This window comes from Pectinophora gossypiella, chromosome 18 (assembly GCF_024362695.1).
Source record: "Pectinophora gossypiella chromosome 18, ilPecGoss1.1, whole genome shotgun sequence".
NCBI classification, from domain to species: domain Eukaryota; kingdom Metazoa; phylum Arthropoda; class Insecta; order Lepidoptera; family Gelechiidae; genus Pectinophora; species Pectinophora gossypiella.
The window spans coordinates 205,824-214,388 of record NC_065421.1 but is presented as its reverse complement, the minus strand read 5'-3'; positions in this window follow the sequence as shown (position 1 = coordinate 214,388).

The following is an 8,565-nucleotide window of genomic DNA, read 5'->3' as shown; positions in this document are numbered from 1 at the left end:
ACCGCAATTTGCAACGAAATATAATATATGTTAGATACATCGGTGGAAACTGCTTTGGCTTAATGTGTTTAATTATAAGTTTATATCTTTAAGTATCTATTGTGTAAGCTGTTTGTTTCCTTAATAAAGAAAAATAAAATAAAAAATAAAATAAAATTACTGGCGGACCCCGCACTAGGGAAACCCTGTATCGCAGAGGTTCTGAACATTTGTTATTGCCAAACACTTTTAAATAAACCGGCGAGCTAGCCTTTCATAACAGTACTATTATAACATAATTATGGCCCCGATTCCTGCAGACACCGCCTAATTTTATTTTAAGTTATATCCGTCATTTTCATATCCGTCGAAAAGGAAAGGGACGGATGATTCACAGCTCTTAATTTTAGGAAGAATGAGTAAATGAATGAATAACCCGGGCGAATCAAACGGTACGTCGCTGGTATGCAATCCGTTTGACGTGCTGTCTACTTATCTGTGTCGGGTTATTGACTGATGTAAAATTTTTAGACGGTTGGTTTAGATTTGTGCTTAAAATTGACGTGTGTTCCATAAATTTTATGCTTGTCGATTACCCGTCCCTTTCCTTTTCGGCGGATAAGAAAATGACAGATATAACTTAAAATAAAATTAGATGGTATTTACAGGAATTAGCACCAATGTACAATTTAGAATAAACAAAAGTAAGTAATAGAAAACAATAAAAAAGTTACATTTTATATGGCACATTTTACGACAAAGAAGAAGATAAAAGTGCAATAAAAAAAATATATTGTTGGCAACACCCAACAGAATTTTTATTTTTTTACTATTTAAATTTGTAAAATAGCAACATTCTTTCTTCTTTTACGATTGTGTGTCCATTTCGTGTGTGTTAAATTAATTTCAGTGGCTCTAATTTAAAATATACCGAGATGAAGTCGACTTTGCTCTTCACCATCCCTCCTCCTCGTCACTACACCGACTGGCGTACCATCTACCTTATGCCTTATATACTAACAGGTATAGAAATCTTTCTTGCTAAATATTGTGAGTAGAGGAAGTTTTCTCGCAAGTAATATTAAAGAATATAATAGAATAGAAATAGTTTATTATAAAAGGGCGCCACTCGCAAAAAAAAGACGACAACATCATATCAAATTTCCACTAAAACAATTACAAAAAAGCAAGACGGATGTTTGTCGAAATGATCATAAGGTGGTGGCGGACATCCTGAGATAAAAAGGCCTCACTCAGTCGCGGCGTGAACCACGACGCTGCGCTGGTATTAGATATGTGGACCCTGTTGGGTGACGCACGAACATCGTGTTCCATAAACATGTGTTAATGGTGTACATACATTAAAATATAATACCAAATTACTTTAATAGGATTAGAGTGTAAGTAAGTACATAAACAAATATTATCGCAAAGATGTATAAGGTACGTAGATAGATATTATGTACCTATAGTGGAGTCAGTCAACCCGTGATGGAACTGCAGACAGATTTTTTTTCCCAAAGAGAAAATTTAAATCGAAAAAAAAAATCTGAATTGGAAGGGCCTTGAACCCGCAGCTCTTGTCAAGCCGGGACGAGCGTGTTAACCACCGGTATCTTCCTCCGGTCCATGCGAAATTCTTGCGATCTATGTAACGTCATATGCCGACGCCAGGTTTTTTCGAGGTTTTTCTCCTCCATAATCTTCGGTTCATTGAGGGGCATTTGTTTAGTAGGAATGTAGGTAAGTAAGTATATTATTTTGTTGGTTGTTTAAATTGTTATGTTGGTAACGGTTATGAATGGTATGATTTACATTAACAGTAGACTGAAACCGTAACTTAGTATATTTTTTTACATACATACACATACATACATAAACTCACGCCTATTTCCCACCGGGGTAAGCAGAGACTATAGAATTCCATTTGCTTCGATCCTGACACACTTCTCTTGCTTCCTCCACATTCATCAATCGCGCGTGGTTTATATTTTTTTAATGGCGTTCAAATTAGGAACAATTCATGTTTTCTTTTTTTAATGAAAAAAAAATGCAGATTGCGCTATACAGGGTTGCGTTCTTTAACCTTCTGATTTCATGGATAACAGATAAGTAACTTTTATCTTTGTTTTTGCGTATAAATGGTGACCCTTGTTATTACACCCAGGCATCACACATCTTCCCCCCATTATTATTCTTATCAAAATAAAGAGAAACAATATAGGTAGTAACATAATTTCTATATAATACCATATCTGATTCAAATATTAAGCAACAATTATTTTTATAAATGCCTCTGTCATTACACTTTTGAATGATTATGTACTTGAGCAATTATACTTTTTTTTTTTTTGACGTGACTTATTGTATATTTGCCGCAGATGGCATTAACTACTTGGCCGGACAAATGGGGAGCGCTGAAGGCTCTCACCCGGTGTTGAGCAATGAGAAAGGTAATTAATATGTTAAATCTGTACAACGCCATCTATATTGTTTTTGGGGAGCGAAGCCTGGAAAGTCACTCATCAAGTGGACGTAACGATATGACGCATAAGAGTCAGTAAGTATAAAACTACAGTGACAAAAGATAAACACTTCTTACACAGTTAGGTACTCCAACCAAGTATCTATGCCATATGAGGAAAACCCACAATAACACACGTAAGTACATATTTACATCTCTTCATTTCTATTTTTTCTCTTTATTTATAATAAATTGCCTGAACCATTTAAAAATATGCCAGACATTATATTTAAACGAAAACTTCATAAGTGTCTCGTCATTAAATGTTATTATAGTGTAAAAGAATATTTTTGCTGACAAAAATACAAAATTAATTTTATGACGTAAACATAATGTAAGAACTTAGTTTATTTATTTTACTGTTTATAGAAATTTACCTGTTGACTTGTTTGTGACATTATAATATAATGCCAATAATTGTATTACTTACTTACTATGATAACCGTCTGACATTTAATTTAATTATAATGTTCTTTTTACATCGGATTGGGGAGTCATATCATATAACGAAACATTTTTTTGCATGCTACTTTAAGCGAAATGTGTGAAACTATAATATTTATTACTTTTACTACCATATATGTACCACATTTTTTTGCAATAAACGAATTTGAATTTGAATCTCAGTTGATTCTTCTCAAATTGCCCCTGAATATCGCGATAACTGTTTCGCGGAAACTACTGCGACCGTGTTTATTGCATTAATACTTGCGAGTTCCATTTATTATCTGCGCATAGAGCTTATAGACCGGCGCGCGCGCATCGCTTCGCCGCTGATTTACGAACCGACACTTCAAACGAGCTGTTGTATGTACATACGGACAGACACGCCGTATTATGTGCACATAAAGATAGATTTGCGATCTCACGGGGCTTCCTATGAGCTGACTATTGCTCATTATAGTTTAGACAGCTTATGAATATTGTGTTCTGTTTTGGTAAAACTATAACATCAAAACTCGCTCGACGTAGAGGGAAAATAAGGCCACTCGCCGTAAAGAGACTCGCCGTTCGGGGAGTCGCTGAAGTGTTTGGTGTCGCAATCACCTCGCGACACCAAACACTTCAGGATCCCGATACCGACCCCGCCGGCGTGGTCGACGACTTTCCTCAATCAGCGCTTATCGCTATTGACCCACTAGGGTCGATTAATTCTTTCAAATATTTTTCCTCTCAGACGACGCCCTGAGCCGAGGTTTGAGCCCAACTGGGCACTCTCAGGCCTGTTGTCTTAAACGTTGTACTGGGTTATAGAGAGAGTTATATTTGAAAGAACTAATGGACTCGCGAGATGATTGGCCAGCTCTATGTGTGGAAGTATGAAGTATTTAAGTGTAAGTAGTTATGTTTTGTTTGTTTAGATTACGAAATCGCTGAACGCTTACTGCCTTTTGAATCTTTCGTAAACTTTTAGTAATTTTTGGATGGGTCATCAAACCATCGCATTCAATTTAAAACAAACTTTTAAAAAGTTTGCGGTTCTTTGTAACCAGTTCTTGCCTTGGTACATCGAGGCGAGGGTGTTTAGGAACAGTATTTTTTTTACATAAAAGTCGAGCACTCCATTATCGCATTTATTTTCTACGAGTCAGTTTACAGACGATTTAAATATGTATTAAGTAATTCCCAATAAATATTTTAATGTCGATTCGCTTCCTCTAGGAGTCCATACGCGAGCTGTATTTAGTAGGTACTTCATCATCATCAATTTAAGAGCCACGCTCTTCTCGGTGTAGCATTTCGTCCATGCTACTTTTTTAGGGAAAAATAGGGCAGTGGTTTCCCTCTTGCCTTCCGCCCCGCAGTACTCTGTCTGACGTGAGTGGGATGCAAGTGGGGTGGTGTGTGTGGGTGGGAGTAGGTACTTACTAATGTTTATTATTTATTGATGTAGTTGGTGCTGCGGTAGCGCAGTTGGAAGAATTATTGACTCTCACTGTGAGGTCGCAGGTTTGAATCCCAACACGGGCTTAAAGCAGTCATTTTTTATTTTATTTTTTAATGTTTATCACGTACTCAGCGGTGAAGGAAACCTACATTCCTGAGAAATGCATCGGAAGTATGTGACCTAACCTGTATTGCGCTGGTTGTTCTCTTCGCGGTTTACAAGGTCAGACAGGCGGTAGCTTCTGTAAAAAAACTGGACCTAACTTTCTAGTTAGGTAAGCGGACTCTGTGAAAAACCTTTTTTTATCGAAAGCTGTATTATTCCAGGGATATTAAAAAGGCCACATTAAAGCAATTCCTCTAAAAAAACAATATTGCTACGTCAAAACGTGACTTATTGTACATTTGCCGCTTATGGCATTAACTACTAAGTAGATGTGAAGTAAAATAATATTAAACAAACAATAAAAAATATAGTGAAATAAGCCAATGGTGCTAATTCCTGTAAATACCATCTAATTTTATTTTAAGTTATATCTGTCACTTTCTTATCCGCCGAAAAGGAAAGGGACGGGTAATCGACAAGCATAAAATTTATGGAACACAGGTCAATTTTAAGCACAAATCTAAAACAACCGTCTAAAAATTCGCCCGGGTTATTCATTTATTTACTCATTCTTCCTAAAATTAAGAGCTGTCAATCATCCGTCCCTTTCCTTTTCGGCGGATAAGAAAATGACAGGTAAGTATAACTTAAAGTAAAATTAAGAGATGTCTGCAGGAATCGGGGCCATTGTCTAGGTAGGGCGGGAGGTTGTTCTCGGAACCCGCTTTCATGTCACCGCTGCGTGTGCGCACCCGCCGGCGCCGCCCGCCCGCCGCGCGCTACGCGGAAACCGCTCCATTCATGTTCACAGTATTGTCATACATACTGATTTACTAATAAACTTTCACGAAGAAATCATGTATTAATGGAATTCGCAGAACCACTAAGATTTTACACTAATACCTACTTATTTTACGGAAGCATCTTAGATCCTACCTTTTATTTTTTCTATGATTCTCTTGGACTTTTCTACAATATATTGCAACCCCTTGCGCTTAAGAATTGCTAGATTAGTCTATCGTCTCATCATCATCAGCCCAATAACGTCCCCACTGCTGGGACACGGGCCTTCCCTATGGATGTATAGGGAGATTGGGCCTTAAACCATCACGCGGGCCCAGTCCGGATTGATATATTAACCACTGCTAATGCAGCCGGGACCAACGGCTTAACGTGCCTTCCGAAGCACGGAGGAGCTCGAGATAAAAACTTTTTTTGTGGTCACCCATCCTATAACCGGCCTTTGCGAAAGTTGCTTAACTTCAACAATCGCAGACCGAGCGCGTTTACCGCTGCGTCATCGAGCTCCTCAGTCTATCGTCTAAAAATAAGTAAATCCAACCAACAAACTAACAAATCGTTCCCTGGTCAATATCTAAGTGTATGTCGCACCCGGGATAATAAACAGCATTAAGATTTTATCTGTGTGGAAAGAACGTACAGCTACACATGAAATACACCAACAATGAAGTTTTACAAAATTATCTACATGTAAAAACGCGTTCTAAAGGTACCGCGGGAGATACGAGCCAATTTGGCAGGGATAAAATGTAAAGTAATGAGGAGACAATGAGGTGTGGGCAGCCATTAGCGGAGCACCTGCGCGGACGCGGCCACACGACGTCACACGCGGCCACACGCGGCCTCACGCCGCCGCGCCGCTTGCCGCTACCTGCTCCATTACACCACCACACGTCGTTACCCTCTAATGATAAGCGCGCAATTGACTCGCAATGTTGCTGGTGCTAATCACATCAGATATTTGCAGTGGACGACGACTTTCAGGTTCATCGTCGCTGAAGTTATATAAATATAGTAAGTATAACGAAATGCACTCTTGTTAATATTATTTCTTAAACTTGATATACTTACTTATCTAAAATGCATTAGATATCTTAGCCTAGTTGATAAAGAAGCTTTACGAAGTGTATGTAAACTTCAATAAGGACGAAATCAACGCCCATCTGTATGACGTGATCGCGTGTTTACATAACATGAAATGTTTAGACGTGGAATGCCACAACATTTATGAATTCAAACATTTTATTTCGCAGAGATTAAACGATTCGTCGCGCGGACGAATTGAAAATATGTTTCGTTCCGGCGACGGTCGCACGTTACGATACGACGGATCTCCGTTAGTTCCGCGCGTTTGGCTCGCCTCTTATTTCTGGAGACAAGAGGCAGCGGCCGTGACGGACAGACGGACGATCCGGGAGTTAGTTATTTGTAATGTCGGTGCAATTAATCACCATAAGCGTTTTATTATCGGGGCGCGCGCGGGCGCGGTTCCTGTGACAGCGCGACGAGCACAAACAAACAAGCCTCGCGCAGGCGCAGGTTTGCGCGTCGTTTTGCGCGGACGCCGCAAATGGCCGCGGCGGGGCTCGCGCTTTGATCGCCTGACGGGACTGATTCATGGCCTGATGAACTCGTTACGATACTATTTTCAATAAGACTAACCAGCTAACTAATGGCTTCTCATAGAGATCTCTTCCTTATTCCGTATGTTACACACACTGATATATAAAAGGGCTTGGTAAGAAGTTATCGAACCCTTCTGGGTTTTTCTGGGAATCTTAAATTAGTAGTCGGGATGCAAGAAGAAACTACGCTGCCCTCTGCGTGACACATCCATTCTACTCTAACATTTACAGCCCTCATATGCGTAGAGCGAGACACATCTCGCTAACGGATAAACTTTCTTCTAGTGTCTTTAAATTAAAATAAACAGTAAGTCGGGTTAGCGCAATTAAACCTACAAAATATCGGACACCGATGTTTGGTGATTGTAAGATTTTCTTTTCGTCCTTCATCCCTGCCGACTGAATATGGTTATACTTAACGTAAAACAATCAAATATCAAACCTCTCTTGTGAAATCCACAAATTTATGAATGGCTATTAAAAAATTGTTTGGTACTTATCTTTAGAAGTAGGTACGGGCAGTGAAGGTGTCCCGGTGTGAAGTGCGCGGAGTGGGGTGCGCGGAGTGGGGTGCGCCGGCGCATCAATTACAAGAAGATGGCGTGACGCGTGACGTGACGCCGCCACACAAAAATGTGATGGAATACAAACAGAGCGCTGGCGCGGACTGTCGCCGAGAAAATACCTTCGATTTTCCAGCTAAAGACTGGCTGGTCCCTTTTTTAGCTATTTGCTGTTATCCACTGAATTCGACTTTGAGTTAAATTCACGTTTGGATCATAGATAATATAATTGATATCACGTGCTATAGGCTTACCCCATATTACGTGGGACTTAAACATAGCTGGCGAGGAGTTGGTGTATACATTTTCTGGGTTACACGCGTAACTTGCCAGGTTATGTTATGTAGAGACATAAAAAGAAACACACCGTAATCCTAGTCAAAAATCGATGGATGGCAGTTATGTCCACAGATTTTTCAAGGATGTTGGAACATGCTGACACTTACTTACATAATATTATGTGGGTAGATTCTATTTTTCTTGTTTCTAAAATCTATCGCTCTACGTTGCCTTTGTCTTATCTATGTGTGATTTATTTATGTGTGTACCTACCTATCTATGTTCAGAAGCAATAGCGCCTCCGACATTGTAATAAAGTGTAAAGTGAGTCACTAAATCATCGTAACAGATCGTTTTAATTAAATTCGGATATTTACAAGAACAAAACATGTTGCTGGTAACAAGAATACTCGTGTAAACGACGGTCGCGGTGCGGCGACCATTTTTCATAGCACGCGTGAACGCTTGGCCGGAGCTGAACGGATTTAGACGCGTCTTCCTTGCGCGGGCGCAGCGAGGACCGCGATAAAATAATTACCGCTTTGTCTGAAGCCGACATTTCAGCTAATTGGTTTTTTCACATCGTCCCTGCGACACCGAGGATGTATGCTTCGCTGGCGGAGGTGTATGCTTGCTTTGTAGTTTCCGCTGCTTTCATGTCATTTGTAACTAATATGTTTGTTATAGGAGATTGAAAGATTTTGAAAAATGAACATGGAAGTGTTTCGATGAGTTCAGTCAGTGGGTTAATCTTGTGGAGGAATATTCACGTGATTAATCAAGCGACTTTTTGATAGCTCT